Source organism: Lissotriton helveticus, chromosome 1_1 (assembly GCF_964261635.1).
Source record: "Lissotriton helveticus chromosome 1_1, aLisHel1.1, whole genome shotgun sequence".
Taxonomy (NCBI): domain Eukaryota; kingdom Metazoa; phylum Chordata; class Amphibia; order Caudata; family Salamandridae; genus Lissotriton; species Lissotriton helveticus.
In genome coordinates this window covers 909,052,303-909,067,576 of record NC_136057.1, presented here as the reverse complement: position 1 = coordinate 909,067,576, position 15,274 = coordinate 909,052,303, and positions in this window count along the sequence as shown.

Below are 15,274 nucleotides of genomic sequence, written 5' to 3'. Positions count from 1 at the left end.
CTACACACTACTACCAGTAACCCAGTTCTTTCCTATTTCTTTCCAATGTACCCGACTTACCAATCCTCGTCACGGGCACCTATGATCACAATGGATCAGGGAGCTAGCTGAAAAAGATAAGCAGTCAAAAATACTATAACATTTCAGAAAGCAGAAAATTCACAGTGAGTAAACTATCAATAACCAAGATCATAAAAAGTGTATATCCATGTAAGACTAAAAGAAGGCCTACCATTTAGAAGTCTAAAGGGAAGGTGAAACAGGGAACGTACTATAATGAAATCACAGAATCTTTATTTAGAAAGGTTTTTCTAAAGGATAGAACATAAGGAGCATGCTAGAATGTCAATGTTATCACTGTTGATGAGTAGATAAGAGAAAAAGGAACTCAATGTGAATTGACGATAATTGGACTATCCATACAACTAAGGGAAAGGTAAAAATTGGAACACACTAATAATTTAGGAATGACTTCTTTGGTTCAGTAAAGGGAAGGTAAAGAGAAGGAACATCTATTTATTCAGAGACAGCACTTTTGTATCCAACCTATAAGGTAAGGGAAAATGGAACATGCTAATAAAGGTACTTTCACGACTTCAGTAATTTGTCACAAGGGAAGGGTAAAGAAAGGGAACATATACAATTACGTTTTTAGCAAGATTTCAGTAAAGGGTAAGAGAGAGAGGACGCAAGTGTGTTTCCCTCACAGATTTATATTTACCTAGAACAGTGTGGAGACCAACCCTGGCCACGGGTCAGTCAAGGACAGAAGAAACCCCAAGGAATGCAGTCGCCAGTAGGCCAGCAGGTGCAGAATGGAAACCCAGGACAGGTAAACCAGATTAGGATCGGGACAGGACCACCAAAGTTGAGACCAGCACCCGCAGTTCAGTTGCAACGCCTGCGCTACACCTTCTCTGCAGCTATCAGTCAAAACCCCGATTGGGTTCTTGATTTCCCCAGCAAAGTGCTTCGCCAGCACTTTAAGGTTCTCAAAACCCCGAATGGGTCTGTGAGTCTGTCTGACAGAGTGCTCCGCAGCACCTCTGTTTCTCGATCAGCTATTGAGTGCGTTGGGTCAGTGACAGGTCAGCTATTCGGACAAGTCGGACAATTTCTCTAGCTAAACCTAGGCTAGTTATACTGTTTTCGGGTCAGTGTTCCACCCCCCACATGTTGCAAGTGTAAGGATCCCCAATTTCGATTGGACAAAGAGAGGACAGGTCATCACACCATCTAGGATTTGACTTTCTCAAGCCCATAATTTACATTTTCTGGGCACGCCTTGAAGAAACTCAAATCTTCATTCTCAGGGGTCTCACTAATAGAAAAGTAGAATCTGACACAGAAGCTGGAATATAAAGAGAACATTTTTATTAAACTCAAATGAGTGAGACTACGTCACACAGAAGCCTTAGCAACTGAATGAGGCAGTCTGCTAGAATGGTCTTACTTCACGTCTTATATACTGTTTATCCTGCCCCAGGCATGTAAGGGAGTTGTACCAATTACATTCCTAAACAAATGGAAAATCTGGAGAGTCAGCAGGTGAGTAGCCTTTGGGGTTTTAGCAGGATATGAGCAAAACATTATAATTACATAGTTCACAAAGGTTAATCTGATTTAGATGGCACTGTAGGGCATGGCACGATTACATGTACAGTATCCCAACCCAAAAGTTACTCATTAGGAATGTCCCAAATTCAATCTCCAAAAGCCGGACAAACCTATAATTGAAAGCATAACCCATGTAATGTCAGAACATAAAGGAAACAGTAATAGATGCTGAACAAGATAAAACATGTGCAAGGAAACTAAAAGTTAACGATGTCCTGAACATTGAATGGCAATCTCAGACAAAGATCGATCAGGGAAATTGGCTTTGCGAGGTCAGTTTCAGGTGAAGAGGTCAGTTTCTTACAGTTCATTCCAGAGTCAGAAAGAACCCTGGTTAATGTATACATGGACTAAGAAGGCCAGGCCACTTTGTTCGCCAGGCTACCTTCACAGGCCTACGTGAGGGCAACACAAAATGGTGGCACAATATGAAATGAAGTCAGTCTCGAGAATTACAGAACCTCAGCCTACCGAACTTCTGGTTCACATGACCTATTCCTTACACCTAACAATGGTGAATTTAGATTTGTATACAATGTTAAAAAAAAATGGTACAGTCCAGTAATTTCGGCTAGGTAAGAGGCCGTCTTCCCATGCACATCTTGGCTGGAATACCCATCTGGCACGGATTCAAAGGTCACTGCTGTAGAGACTCGCAGATCTCGCGCAGACTCAGTTTCAAGCAAGATGGAGCGCGGCAAAGGGAAACAGGCCAGATTTTGTAATGTACCATGAAATAGAAAAGAAACAGTTTTAGAACACAGAAAAAATTAATACACTGTATACCATGAATCCCTATAATATTCCCATTACTTCATAATAACTATAGCTTTAGGAATTAAGGCAGACAAACAGCATAGCAAAAGCAGCGATGCAAGCTTCAGGCATGTGAGAACACAAAGCAGCCATATTAGCTCTAATGCGCAAGTGCAAAGCGTTTCCCACCAAGACTGCGAGTACGTCATGTCACATGGGTATGACCGACGCATGCGCAGAAGAAATTCCTGCGTAGCAGCAGCCATCTTAGTAGCAAGCGTATTACGATTAGAAAACACATAGGCAAGCGTCACTGGGACACCCCGTGTAAAGTGAAAATATGCCAATTTTGTGAAACAAACATGTTGGTTACATTATTAACGTTATTCGAGGTTCATGAGTTCAAGCAAGGCGCTGTACGTGCGAATCCTTGCTCCATCACCACATCATTTCTGAACTCTCTGGTACAATCTTGATAGACCTTTAAACATTGCACAACACAGAGTTTGCTATGGTGAGGAAAGGCAGGATAAGTAATACATTTAGAATTAGTCTTAGTACGACGGGAAAGTGTGAAAGAAACTCCAGACGGAGTAAACACTCTACCTGTTAAATCCAGAGCACGTACGTCCGACACACGTCTGCAAGAAATAAGGCATAATAAAAGCGTCAGCTTGGCAGACAATTGTTTACGGGACAGCCCGTCATTAGCTGGCCATGTTTTCAAGTATTGCAGAACTATGGAAACACCCCATAACGACTGATATCTAGGTTGAGGAGGATTTACCAACCTAATACCGCGTACTACTTTACAAACCAAGGGATGTTCCCCTACTGGTCTACCATCCACGTGAGGATGTCCTGCCGAAATGGCTGATCTAAAATTGTTTACTGTCCTATAGGCCATGCCTGATTTTGCCAAATCGGATAAAAAATTTACAATCACAGAGATACTAGATCCCAAGGGATCACTCTGCCGTTCACCACACCAACGCACCCATCGTCGCCAAGCGGATTCATAATGTTTGTGCGTTGAAGGTGCCCAAGACTGGGAGAGGAAAAAGAGTGTCTTGCGAAACTCCCGGCACTTGCCAACGTCGCCGGAAAGTTTCCACGCCATGAGGGATAACTGACCTTGCAGGATTTCGAAGGCCCACTGGATCCGTCAACAAGTCTGGGAATGACCGGATCCGAACCGGAGGGGCGCACGATAAGCTCATTGCCACCGGAAACCACGCTTGTGCTTTCCAACATGGGGATACCAAGAGTATTTCCGCCCCCTGCCTGCATGTCTGAGCTAACAACCTCGGAAGCATGACGAAGGGTGGAAAGGCATATAGAATGCCCGTCGTCCACGATTGAAGGAAGGCGTCCTAGCTGATCGCTAATGGATCCGGACGCCAACTGTAAAACAGGGGAAGTTGTCTGTTGAGTCTGGACGCAAAAAGATCCAGAACACACGGACCCCATTTGGAATTCAATGCTTGAAACACACTGGGGTGAAGTCTCCAATCGCTGGAGTCCCTCAGAAATCTGGAATTCCAGTCTGCCACCACATTCGACAAACCTGGAATGTATTCCACCGTCACTGAAATGTGGTGATCCAGGCAGTAGTGCCAGAAATCCTTGACAATTTGCGCTAGAAGTCGGGATCTGGTACCGCCCAGGCGATTGATATAACGTACTGCGGACACATTGTCCAGACGCAGAAGAATACAACAACTTGCTCTCTGAGGAGACAGAGTTCGAATCGCAAAGGACCCTGCCAATAGTTCTAGGCAATAGATATGGAGTCGCAACTCCTCCTGGGACCACTGACCCCCCGTCTCCAGTGTCCCACAACGAGCACCCCAGCCCCACCGGCTGGCGTCGGACTCTATGATGGCATCCGGAGTCGCCGCAAAGATGGCCTTGCCATTCCAAGCGTCCATGTGCTCTAACCACCAATTCATTTCCAGACGAGCCTCCCGTGAGATTGTAATTTGCTCTGCATAATGTAAGCCTCTGCAGAGATGCAGAATCTTTAACCTCTGTAAGGCCCTGTAATGCAAGGGACCGGGAAAAATCGCCTGAATGGACGCCACCAACAATCCCACAAGGCGGGCTAACGCCCTCAATGATATAGTCTGAGAGGCAAGCGCTCTCCTCAACTCTTTCTTGATCGCTGTTCTCTTCTTGAGAGGCAAAAGCAGTTGAGATGTCAAGGAATTTACTTGAAAACCTAAAAATTTGATCACTTGCGAAGGAATGAGAAGAGATTTGGGAACATTGAGGAGAAATCCCAACTCTTGGAGGAGTTGGATAGTCCAAGACAGATGGAGGTGCACCACCTCTACCGACTGACCCATGATCATAATATCGTCCAGATAAATTATGAGTCTGACTCCTCTCTCCCGTAACCATTGAACAACCGGTCCCATGAGTTTCGTGAAACACCATGGAGCGGACGAGAGACCGAAGGGCATGGCCGAAAACTCAAACCCCTGACTGCGCCATTGGAATTGGAGGAAGCGCCTGTGAGGCGGAAAAATGGCGACCGCCAGATAGGCATCTTTTAGATCCAGTCGAACCATCCAATCCTGGCTTAACAACATGTCCCTCAAGAGATGAATACCTTCCATCTTGAAATGACGGTATACTACTCCCACATTGAACTCTTTCAAGTTCAGAACCAGACGAAACCCAAGATCTTTCTTGGGCACTAAGAAGATTGTACTCACAAAGACTGAACTTCCTCATCGATGAAACTCATCTCTATGGGGGGAAAAACTTAAAGGTCTGGGAGCCACCAATTGCGTGGGGGTCGCATAAAATTCGAGATGAAAACCTCGAACGGTCTGACCTATCCATGGGTCGGGAGACAGGGCCTCCCACCTGGGAAGGAACTGTGCAATACGACCTCCCACCATATGATCCCTGCAATGTAAAATGGGTACCTGAATAAGAGGAATCTCCAGACTGGAACTGCTGGCCTCTGTAGTTTCCACGTTGTCAACGACCTCTCTCACCTCTGTTACGGGTTGGATAGAATTTCGACCTTTGGGAACCTCCTCTGCCCCGTTGGTCTGCACCTCTAGAGCGGCTGGCCCTGTTAAAAACACCTGAGTGGAAAACACGCTTGATATTGGCCTGCGCCTTATCCAAGGCTGAAAAAGTTGCCACATATTTTCCCATCTTTTTGACGAAGTCATCGCCAGACAGCATACCATTGCCTAAGGAACCCGGTTCGGTAGTAGCAATCTCAGCCAGTTGGGGGTCTATCCGCATGAGAAAGGATCTTCGTCTCTCTGTATATAACGCCACATTGGCATTGCCAAGAAAACACATGGCGCGTTGCGCCCATTCCAATATCTTAGAATACTCCAGGGGAACACCTTTATCCTTCGCAGTAACTGCGGCATCTAATATTTTAGTCAGCGGACCCGAGACATCTAATAATTTGTCTTGGCACCCTTTCCAGGCCCGATCTAGTCCTTTCTTGGGATCTTTGCAAAATTTGCGCATAAAGGTGGCCATATTAGGATCCAAATCTGGCGTATCCGCCACCTTACCCAACAACGACGGTCGGGGACATTCAGAGCACAAGGTGGCCCTGACCTGACTCTCAAAACTTTGTCTTAAATGAGATTGAACATAGTGCGCCACTTCCATACAGGGAACCCACTCAGTAAACCTAGGATGGATTAAATTCTGAGGATGAAAAAGTAAATTCTTGGGTGTCACCTCTTCCTGTGCATCATAAAATAAATCTTTTTGACCTTCTTCTTGGGCTGCACTGATTCATCGTAATCTGTTGAATCCTTGGTAGCAGGAGAAGACTCTCCTTGCGTATCCCTGCTCGCTAAGGAACCATGGTCCATTAAAACACTTTTCGCCACATTAAGCAGAGCTTCAGCCGAAGCCTACGTGGATGAAGATTGTTTACTAGAGGACTTAGACTTTCGTTTGCCAGAGGACTTCTGGGGTTTCGATAGGGGCGTTAAGGCCTGAATAAGCGCCTTACTCAACAAACCCTGGACGTGGGAATCCTGGGCTTCAACAGGGTGGTCCTCCAAATGATGTTCATAAGGCTCCTGATATTCCTCATATTCGTTGTATTCAACCCACTTGTCTTCCTCTTCGGCATAATACGCCATAATAATCTACAAGTGGTGTGAAGGAGATTCAGAGGGGGGAGTAACCCAAGGGCAAATAAGACCTCCTGAAGGTTTTACTGAGAAAAAATACCTGGGTCTTAATAAATTTCAAGCGTTCTCAGAGCAGGGAATATCAGTCAGGCAACACAGGTGCAGATGCGTAGACTGTCAAGAATGTCTAGAATGTGGGTCTGCACGAGCCTGATTCCCTCGCGCACCGAAGTGCGCAGCTCTGCTCCCTCGCCACAGCCCACAACTTTAACAATGTACGGAGGGGCACCGAAGCCTCAGACTCCGTAGAAGAGGTCGCGCTTGCCGAGAGAATGAGTAAAAGTGCAGCGCGACCTCAAAGAACTTCAAAAGGAAAGAAAAAACGAACGCGCTGGCTAAAAGGCATGAAAGCCCCAAACCTCACTAAAAATAGAATGTCAGTATTCAGAAGATACAAAGCGCGCTATAATTATATATGAAAAACAGTCAATTAAACCGTTAATAAAGCACAATAATAAACAAGAAATAAAGAAACACGTATCTCGCTGCTGCAGCAGCAAAGAAAGAGGAAGTAACTACGTCATTGTGGACATTTATTCACACTACTGTAATATGATTGGTGCAGACCTGTACTTCCAGGTTATGCTGCTTAAAGTTTAACCCTTTGCTGCTGTTTGTTCAGTAAAGAATAGAGAAGCATAATTTGAGCCTCCGTGGACTGACATAGATTCCCTTCACTGTTAAATGGAGATATACATGCCAAAAGTTGAATTCATGTGCCAAAATTGCTTGTCCTTCTTTTGCACCAGAAATATATTGCTCAGAAAAAACCTGGGATAGAAGAGAGAAGTGAGAGCAGCACCAGGATTGGTGCCTGCACTGCAGCATCCGTTTGAGAAGAGGTCCGGAGCTGATGAAGTCGGAGGATGTCAGTTAAGGTAAGTGTTTTTAAAAATATATATATTTGCTTGCGTGTGTCCGCCCCCTTCCTCCCCGTAGATGCCAGCCACCACTGAAGGTAAGATCCATCCGAAGAACAGATCGTTTTGATTTGAGATGTCATCAGTGATTTCATAAATGATGTCATAGAACATGTCATGAGTAATGTAATATGTGAGGTCATAAGCAGTGCATGGCGGGGGCGAAGGTTATAGTTAGCTCTTCTAATTATAACTGGTGAATTTCTGTGTTTTATTTTAGTTCAAAACTTTAATGTTGTCACTGAGATATTCACCTAACAATAACGTCACTTTGACCTTTGTTATTTCAGTGAGTTTCTAGTTTTTTTTTAGAAACATAAAGTAACATTTTATCACCATAAATAAAGCCAACCTCACCTGGCCTTTGACTGTGCACAACAGGGGATTGACCACTGGGCTTGGCCTGCTGCCAGGCATTGTGGCCAACCCCCAGCAGCCAGCTAACTCCATGCTGCACCCATCCTTCGGCCGTGCGCAGCAGTCGGTTGGTCCCAGGCCTTGGCCTGCCACCAGGCCCTGTCGCCAACCCACAACAGACAGCCAACCCCACACTGCACACTTCCTTTGGCCAGGCACAGCGGTGGGGTTAGCTACAAGTCTTGGCCTGCCACCGGGCCTTGTAACCATACCCACAGCAGGCAGCCAGCCCCACGCTGCACACGCCCTTCACTGTGCGCAGCGGGGGGGGTTGACCACAGGGCTTGACCTGCCACCAGGCCCTGTGGCCAAATCCCCAGCAGGCAGTCAACCCCATGCTGCACACATCCCTTTGGCTGTACGCAGTTGGGAGTTGGCCACACGTCTTGGCCTGTCACGAGGCCATGTGGTCAAACCTCAACAGGCTGCCAACCCCATGACGCGCACAGCCGTGGCCCCCATCCCTGAGCTTAAGAATCCCACCACATCCTTCAGGATGAAATGTATTAAAAAAAGGGGAGGAGGCCGCACAACACCCCTCCCCAGGCATTAAAGCGGCCCAGGGGACCCCAGCCCCAGTGCCAGATCACTTACAGTGTCCTAGGGAGCTCAACACTGGAACACAGTAGTTTCCTGTATGCTTTACAGTGGGCAGGGAAACGTGTTTGCTCCCTCAAATCCAATCTCCACTAAACACTTGATAAGTTAAGAATAGTGTGGGATATGGGTAGAAGGCTACAGATAGATGTAGTAGAATGAGATGGGCTGTGCCCCCGCATCCAAGATCGGTCTAATGTAAGATTTTGTTACACTTAAAAAAAAAACTGGGAGCTGAAAATTAAGGTGTGCTTCTCACATCTTAGTAGGAGGATGGAGTAAGGAAATGGGTCTGTAGTTTGCACAGTGGCTGAGATCTGCATTGGGCTTCTTCAAAATTGGAGACACCACTGCAAATTTTCAAGAGTTAGGAAGAATGGCAGCCAGAACGGAAGAATTATGCAATGTGCTGTGAGTGGGTATAAGTATCAGAGCGGCTAGTGTAAGAATAGATGGTGGACAAGAATCATTGGGCGAGTCTGAATTACACTTGGTTAGGAGGGTAACTATGTCTGCCTCTGAGATCGTGGAAAGCTCTCCAAGACGTCGCTGGACTTTGTCCAAGGAGCGGCCAATGTAGGGTTTGCTAGAAGCATTAAAAGGGTCATTGATGTGGCGAGTTTCAGAATATTCAGTCCTCTGAGTCATCGCAAATGGATGTTTCATGGTTTTTACTATAGCAAATAACTCCTTTTTAGTGTGTTTTGCGATCTTGATAGAATAACATTACTATCTTAATTGCATTATGGTAACTTTGTAGAGATTTAATAATGTTTTTTATCAAATTCATCCTGTGTATTACACCACTTTCTTTCAAGTTTGCGATATTGCCTTTTTTAGGGTTATTAAATCCAGAGTGAACCATGGGGCTCGAGGTTTACTAGAGATGTTTTTAGAATTTTTGATGGGAAGTTAGAAATCTAAGGTTGAAGATATTAAATTCTGATGGAATTCGTTATCTACCTCCACACCGGCTGACAGAATGGGGCCTCTATCTGCTAATTGCTCAATTAACTCAGTCCTTGATCTGATGGCAAGAACTATTCATAATACGGAGCGGTTTATTGACTGTATCCTAGTATGCCTATATATTTGTGTGGAAAAACTGGACTGCCAAGTAACCTGACCATGCTATAGGCAATGGGGTTTCACATGAAAAATTCTCTGTATTTGAGGAGGTAAGATCCAGTACATGACCAGCCAGATGGGTAGGCTGAATTACCACATGCATAAGATTTAGGAAAGAAAAATCTTCCAAAAATTGCTTTGCTGGTGCGGCAGCAGCTACATCAATGTGGCAAAAGTCTCCAAGTATTGTGAAGTTGGAAGCATTTATAAGGTAAGGAGTGAGCAATCCTGCAAGTCTTTTGCGAGGTCATTGGTATATCCCGGGGTTCTATGTATCAGCGACCTTGAAATTATGTTGTTTACCATCAATTTTAGCTTAAAAAACATGGTGTTACTTTCAGCTTAAAAAAACATGCCCTGTTTTTTTTTAGGTCTTGCCTAGACTGCGCCTGTGCCTTCTCTTCAAGACATGCTGTATCTGCAATATGGGGTTCAACCACTGCCCATATTTTTCATTGGTTCCTCTTACTGTCCTTCGTAAATACCAGCTTTTGTTTGGTGTATACGCTCAGCAGTCCCTCCTTTTGGACTTTTGTATCTTCCCATGAGGGCGACCCCTATTACATGCGCTCTAACTCTTCATGTTATTTTGGCTACATTTTTTGGGAAAGATCCTTTACAACGCAACTTTTACCACGCAGTGCCTTTACGACGCAACTTTTACAACGCAAATCATTATAACGCATTGCGCTGGGGGGCGCTCTAGGATAGGGTTTACTATCCAACACCTTCCCTAGTGTCCACGGGGACTGGAGTTGGAATAGTAAATTAAACTATTCACTATCCAGCACCCCAAAGCGCTATGCGTTGTAAAGGGTTGCGTTGTAAAAACCGCGTTGTAAAGGCATGCGATGTAAAAGCATGCGTTGTAATGTCATACATCCGCATTTTGTTGGCCTGCCTCTTCTCGTGTTAAGTGTTTTGTTTACTTTGTGCTCCGCTTGTTTTCTTTGAATTGCTCCCGCTCTGTTTGTTCATCCAATTCTGTACAAGTTCAGAAGGGAGTTCAATCATTGCTGTAGTAGGATCGGCATTTGTCATAGGATCAGCATTTGTAATTGTGTTTCTGTTCCTACTTGGTTTAGATTCGCCATTGTTTAACCCGTTTACCACGGCGGAAATTCTGCCACGGTGCGTGCGTTCGACACAGTGGGCTGGGCTGCGTCGGTCGTTGGTCGTGCGCAGCACCCAGGAAGTAATGCTCGCGTCGGCCAATGGCTGACACGAGCATGCAACAGGTTAATTTTATTTGTTATGAGTTTAACCACTACGACGCTATTGACGGAACCGTTCCGTCACGCCCCTCGGGTGGGCTGTGCTCATGACGGAATAGTTCCGTCACGGCCCGCTCGCCGCGCCTGCGCGGCGCTGATTTCACGCCTGCGCGGTGCGTTTCATTAAGCGGGCGGGCCGTGACGGAACCGTTCCGTCACAAGCACAGCTCACCCGCGAGCCGTGACGGAACGGTTCTATCACCCGCGCAGGTGAGCCGCGCCCCCCCCCCCCGCGACCGTTAGCGCTGCGGCGGAATAGCCGCCTCAGCGAAGGTGTTCATTTTATTTGTTTCGATCTGCATGTTTTTTGCCAATGCCGAGGCTTGAACCCGGTTTTCCAGTCCTAAAGTCGGCAGCTATTCATGTTACGCCACATCACTAACTTGTGAAGTAAACCTATCCCTTATCAGTTGCTCTTTGTTTTGTCCTTTTTGCTCAGATCAACATGTCTGCAGCTGTGCGCGGCACTCACTGCTCGGTACCATGGCTCAGCTGCTTTCCCCCTCACACTTTCTAGCTTGGGTGACTCATATCTGGTGCACTTAAAACCCACTGACTAACAGGATGAGTACCCAGCAAGCCAAATGTCTGAAGCCCCCCTCCTACCGCTCAAAGAATGTTGCATTTCTCTCATACACAGCCCGCCTGCCAGCAGCAAAGAACGTCGTGCAGGAACACATGGTGGGGGTGGGAGGGTGTATGAGGGGCAGCCTCTCCAATACTGCACCATTGCTTCAAATGCATTGAAAACTCGGGGTAACCAAGCACAGCCCAAGAGTGTGATAATACAAAGTGCAACTTCTGGACTAAGTGGTGCAAGGGCATGTTGAAGCTTTAATTGTTGGGTGGGAATTTCATACACTTTCAGGGATAAGGGACATTAATCAAAGACCACGCACTACCCACATTTTCAACTTTATAATCATTACAAAGCTTCCACGTGTTAAAAGAATGCAGTTTTCTGAATTTTGAAGAGACTTTTATTGATGATGTTTGTTGTGTGATTTAGATGGCAGACCATTTTACGAGCTCTGTGCGGGTACGGGCTTTAAGAACCATGTCAGATCCCTGGCTCGGCTTGCCCCGTTAATTGTTTGAGTCGCCCACTTCTACATGCCACTACCACTACCTGTGCGCAGCTGCAGTTGGCATAGGGGTCTAAGTGCTGGTCAGTAAGCCGTATTACTGGAATATTACCGTGCAGGTGTGTCCCTTTCGCAAAACTGTGAATGTCTCACATTGCCAAAGTTCACAGCTTTGCTGCTTTAACAAAGGAACCCCGAGGGAATGGTTGCAGACACAAAGATGTTTTTCAACAAAACTGTGATTCTGGGCAAATCACTTAATCTCCCCGTGCCTAAAATCCTAAAATGAAAATGTGTCCTCATGTAACGTAACTGGTGCTATGTAAAGCGCTCTGATAACTGATTCGGTTCGGTTCTAGTTCGCGCTATATAAAACTGCCAAAAAAAAATAAAAACTGCAAAAGAACAAATGAAAATGCTCCCTGACACTGTTGTAGTGCCTCCCTCAGTAAACTCATTTTGTGTGTAGTAGGAGCTCTTACCACATTAGGAGCCAGATGTAGGTAATCCCAGTTTACCGATTCTTAAATACCGAATCATACCGATTCGGTATTTAAGAACAGGCAAATGGGATGTAGGTAATTTTACCGAAAAAATTACCGAATCGATAAGTTTCGGTAATTACCGAATCGGTATTTACCAATTCGGTAATTGCCATTCATTCCTATGGGCCTGGAGGCCCATAGGAATGAAAGTCAATTACCGAATCGGTAAATACCGATTCGGTAATGGGGGAAACATTGAAGGGTGGCAGGGTGTCACTTTGACACCCTGTTGCACCCCTCAATTGTGTATGGGTGCATATGTTGCAGACATACATGCCCTAAGGGCATGTATGTCTGCAACATGGCACTGAAGCAATTTGCATAAAATTGCTTTTTGTTTTTTTTTCTTTATTTACCACCAACTTGTAGTTGGTGGTAAATAACGAATCCCGAAAAGGGGAAAGCACTCATTTGAGTGCTTCCTACATTGCTAATTCGGTAATTTACCGATTCCTTAAAATACCGAATCGGTAAATGACCGAATTAGCAATATGGGCACCTACATCTCAGTAGCCTAATTCCGGTCGGTAACAGCCGAAATTCGGTAATTTCGGCCGTTACCGACCGGAATTACGCTTCCTACATCTGGCCCTATGTCTCTTACAATATCCATCTCAGTAGGTATACACTTGGGACACCTGGCATTTGAGGGAAAATCCACCATAAGTACTGACTTTTTTTGGGTCAGATTTTACTGTATATACTCGAAATTACAGAAAACTGCCCAAGCTTTCCTTGATGATTTTTCCAGTCTGATATTTCCTATTCCTTGCTGACGATGAGATAACTGGACCTTTTACAGTCACATACATTTTCCAAAGGCCTGTCTTTATGTCTGTATTATCCTCCAATGCATGCTTTTTTAATAGCTGTATTTATTATTTGACCAATTGAATCCCAACATTCAGACAGTACACATGCCATCCAACATCTGGATGCAAAAGAAACAAACGACGGACCTAATGCTGAACAGTGCAAACATTCACCCTGAGTCACAAGGATCTGGGTTTAATCCATCATTCTTTTGCTCACCATGCCACCCCCAGTTAGGACCCAGCCATACGCAAATCAGTCTTGACCCTGTTCCTCATGGGAACGGTCCAACCCGAACTGCCAAGCCAGGTCCTCCCTGGACTGGAAGCAAGCATCATAGGACCGGTTTCGGGGCATCACCTAGGCTGGCTTGAATCCAGTGGTGAAGTAAACATCGGATACACGTCTGGGCATACCCTTCCCACTTAGGGCGACAAATGCAAAAAGAAACAAATAATAGACGGATGCTGAACAATGCAAACATTCACCCCTGTTACAAGGATCTGGGTTTATTTCACTGGTTATAGTTTGTGTTTTAGTCTGGCCTGCCTTGCGGTTTCAATTGTTTACCTGCAACACTAAGACCATAGATTGTTTATTGCTGCCTGTGACTAAGGATTCTATTAGATTGCTCAGTATTGCCGTCCAAACCCGAAGGTTGCCTGTGAAAATGTCATAATGTCTAGGCATCAAGTCCATTCTGTTTTATTTGTCCTGCTTCTGCTATTGCCTACTCAGTCATGTCTCTTGCCCTGTACTCTGCATAGATCAACTGTTCTCCAGCTCCATCCGTGGATAGCCCATTCAGCCCAGGTTTTGAGTTTGCCTTCTGGACTTGCAGTCCGCATAAAAAAAAACAAGCATGGTAAAACCGTGTGTTTGGAATTGGCCACTAGTCTTTTGGCTTTGTCAGTGCTTGTTTTATCATAGTTTTTGCTAAACTGTGGTTGAAGCTGCAAAACATTTTTAGGGAAGTAGGTTAAAAGCAAAAACGTTTTTGTTCACAAAAAGCACACATTTCCATAATGGTCTGTGGCACTTCAGGACACTACTTTGTGTGGATGTGCACCATGTGAAAAGACAGAATGCCATCACTCACAACGACATTAGCCAATGGCTGAACCAGTGCTCCATGCTGTATGCTGTAGTGCGCAGGAGCAAAATGTGAGAAACACAATAACAGACTAGTAGATGAAGAAAGCTGGCTAAATACCCCCATAGGTATATTCTACGTATAATTTTAGTAAAATCATAAAGTCCTGGCTAATTCCAGACCTTGAAGACAAAAATCGAATACAAGTCCCACAATGCAAACCAACAAAAGTGAACTGGGACACTTGAGATCACAGCTTATAATGTGTGACGTCCCAGGCAATGGCCTTTTTTCCATAGTGGACAGGAATACAAACGACTACTTCTCGCAGTTGCCCAAGAAAACTTCTTTAGGTGGCAAAGTAGAGCACAGGCAAACATGCTGCACAGCACCACACTGCTCTACAACATAGCTTAAAGACATTGGCAATGCCAGTAGCTCTGGCTTAACACTTAGAAGGTCCCAAAAGTGAGGCCCATTGGTTATGCCTATGCTTGTTGCTATTGGTAAAGGTAATGCTCATGCAAGTGTAAGTTTGTTTGAAAAATAATGGCAACTTCACATTCTTTCCGATTAAAGTGAACTATGCAGGAGCCGGCCGATGTGTTCTCTGCGAAGTCAGGGGCCGAACTGTCTCTTAACCAGGTTTCTGTCAGAAAGATGGCATCAGGCATATATTATCAGGGATACAGTCATGTATTTACAAGTTATGTTTTGGAATGGATCTGGCATTGATTAAGAACATGTTTAGTGGCTTTTGGCTCTTGGTGTCCGTTAAGGCTAAGGAGGATACAGATTACTTAACATATAAAGAGGTATGGTTACAAGTCATAAAACAAATG